Below are 3,161 nucleotides of genomic sequence, written 5' to 3'. Positions count from 1 at the left end.
ATATAAAATTCCGATTAATGGTCTTCATTATAATTTGTGCATACACGATATATATATTGTTTTCCTTCTTTAATTAAATAAAACAGCAATAAAGAAACAATAAACTTTTTACAATGTAAAATCGATGTTGTTCTCAGATCCTTACTGATCAAAGAGGAACAACTCTGAAAATATAGGAGATGTTTATTTTCCTCCCTTTTTTCACGGTTTTCCACAGAATCAAATACATTTGCAGCAAGACATGATAAATCTGACAATTGAATACTGTAGTCCTCATATACACAATGTAAGTAATAGAATTGAAAAGAATTGTTCACTTGTAATGAAATCTTCATTTATGAATATCCTAGCTATTGCAGCAAATCGTAACTTTAACTTTCTCACTAACTTTCTGCAGAGACGTATAATAGAGGGACCGCTGACTCTTTTTCCCGCCAAATTATCTTCATGTTTTCGCAGCGCCCTCACCGGGAGTCATAGAAAGACTTCCGGTCGTATTAGCTGCAGTGTTTTCATCGCAGACTTTGGGGTAAATATTGCTAATATATTGTATATTTTACTATTTATAGCCTGCACGTCAATAATAATTTACATAAGGTGGATATCTATGATGTATTTTTGCAGCTATAAAGAGAAATTAAAAAGATAACACGTATAACATGAGACCATGCATCATGATGTTTACATCATGTCGTTGTCGGTACAACATTATTAATTCTGAATAAAAATGTTCTCTTGTTGAAAAGTTGCTCCTTTTATCTTCATAAACATTGTAGACTCAGGCCCTTAGGAACCGGTGAGCAAAGAGGGAAAATTAGCAAGTATACAGGCTCGTAGTCGTTTCGTTTTAAAAGAGGGGGGGGGGGGTATGTAAATGTAGGACAAGTTATCTGGGAAAAGAAAACTTGAAGACAAGCAAATAAAAAAGGGAAGGAAATTGTCTGTAGAAAAATACTACTAGTATTTTGTGTAGGAGGGGCCGGTTGGGGGGGGGGGGGGGCAACTTTTAGTGTACAATTTCAACAGCAAATGGGTACACTGTGTATGTTGTGGACCCCCCCCCCTTCCCCCATCAATATAATACTTGTATGTGCTATTCAAACATTAGAAACATCCTTTTGCTTTAAAGTTTCCCTTAAATAAATATTATTTAAAACTCTTATGTTTTTCTTTTCCTTTTTTTATTTGCTCAACTAATATTTGTCCCCAAAACTGAAATTCCTTCCCACAATAGGGGCCTGAGAGTTTCTTAACATTTTAAAGACTTGATCATAGTATTGAGATGTATTATTTACTTTTTTGTATATCCAAGAATGTATAATAAGGATGTTAAATTTTTACATCATGTAAAGATGAACACTTGTCTTGTTCATGTAATCTCTAGGTATGTCAGAAATCACTCTTCTCAACAACAGACACAGATTGCAAGCAGAGGAAATGAAGAATGCTTAAATTTTTATGGGTGAATTTATCCTGACCACCATAAATCTATTAAGTAAGTAGCAATTTTTACTCATTTATATCACAATAAGTTTTCTATAATGTATCATTTTGCTTCACGTGACTGTAAACGTGTTATTTACATCAAAATATGCATCAGGATCAATATCGAATACATGTATTACCTTGATTTATAGAGTGATAATCTTTTATGTTCTTTGCGAGGGGATGCTCCGCCTTGCAGTGCCCTTGTTTCATGGGGATTGTTGATCTTTTTTTTTTACTGCTTTTGTAGTTTTTTTTTTTTTAAATATACTAAATAATGAACAATTATTATCCCCGGTTTTACAGGTATATTTCATGGGGCTATTAAATTCTTTTCTTCATTGATTTTGCCTTTTTCATATTTTCAGAGTAACAGTACCTCTCTTGGTTGATTCTACAAGATTCTGAAGTTGTTTTCCCAAACACCTTGACCTGCTTCATAAGGGTGTTTTAAGTGAGATCTAAGGATGAAAAAGACACCAAATAGTTGTTCAGTAAGCTGTAAAGCTTAAAAATTGTGTTGCTGCATAAAATATAGCCATGCTCAAAACGGCACTGAAACAAACATTGACATGTTGTGTGGTTTTTCAACAATACTGCAAATGAATAAGAAATAATATCAGAAACTTTTATGTTTTTTTCTGAGCCATCTCTCTCCATGGTATTTGTATAAAAGAAAAAAAAAAAAAAAAAAAAAAATTAAGACTTCCATGAGAATTTAATTAATGAATTTTCTTTCCAAACTTTTTCCCATTCCTTGGACTGTAAATTCTGAGTAAAGAAATGTGTGATGAACATTTCAAATTTCTATGTGATGCATACATGTATAAACTAAAATATACTACATGTACATGTACAAGGCCTAAATGTATGACAATAAATCTAACTTAAACTTAGTCAATGCATATTTTTGTATTTTTTGAACACCTAGTTTTTAGGCTAAAGTGAGCTTTTCTAATGACATTTTGTCGGTTGTATCTCCAACTAAAATTTTCACAATTTCGACTTCTTCTCAAGTACCTCTGGGTCAATTTTAACCAAACTTGGTACAAAGCATCCCTGGGTGAAGGGGAGTTTGAATTGTTAAAATTAAGGGCCAAGATCCCTACAAAGGGAGATATTCAAGAAGAGACAAAAGTAGGGTGGGGTCTAAAAAAATTTAAGAACCACTGGGCCAGAAAGTAAAAACTGTGGAAGCATCTTGGGATTAGTGTAGATTCTAAATTGTTCAAATCATGACCCCCCGCGTTGGGCTGGGCCACACTATAAGGAATCAAAGTTTTACATAGAAATATATAGGAAAAAAAACTTTAAAAATCTTCTTCTCAAGTCAAAGAACCACTGGTCAGGACCAGAAAACGTGAAACTTATGTGGAAGCATCCTGGGGTAGTGCAAATTCTATATTATTTAATCATGACCCCCTGGAGGTAGGGCAGGGTCACAATAGGGGAGCCAAGTTATACACCCTGTACATAGAATTTAATATAAAAGGAAAAATTCTTTTTCTTAAGAACCACAGCCAGAAAAACTTGTGTGAAAGCATCTGGGGTAGTGAAGATTCTAAATTATTCAATTTATGACCCCAGGGGTAGAATGGGCCATGATTTAGAATCCAAGTTTTACATGGAAATATATAGGAAAAAACTTAAAATTTTCTCAGGAACCACTGGGTCCA

General features: G+C 33.7%; 1 long non-coding RNA gene across 1 annotated transcript; it reads left to right on the top strand.

The window, feature by feature from the left end:
* The first annotated feature begins 449 nt into the window (after window positions 1–449).
* On the top strand, window positions 450–2,381 carry LOC134258550 (uncharacterized). The gene is made up of 3 exons (XR_009990173.1): window positions 450–529; window positions 1,385–1,495; window positions 1,854–2,381. It is a non-coding gene; the product is annotated as an uncharacterized LOC134258550 (long non-coding RNA).
* Window positions 2,382–3,161: the final 780 nt, after the last annotated feature.

This window comes from Saccostrea cucullata, unplaced genomic scaffold, assembly GCF_032062105.1.
Source record: "Saccostrea cucullata isolate Sc308-1 unplaced genomic scaffold, CSIRO_AGI_Scuc_v1 ctg13104, whole genome shotgun sequence".
NCBI lineage: Eukaryota > Metazoa > Mollusca > Bivalvia > Ostreida > Ostreidae > Saccostrea > Saccostrea cuccullata.
Note: the sequence above shows the minus strand (reverse complement) of the source record. Positions and strands in the feature narration are given on the sequence as shown.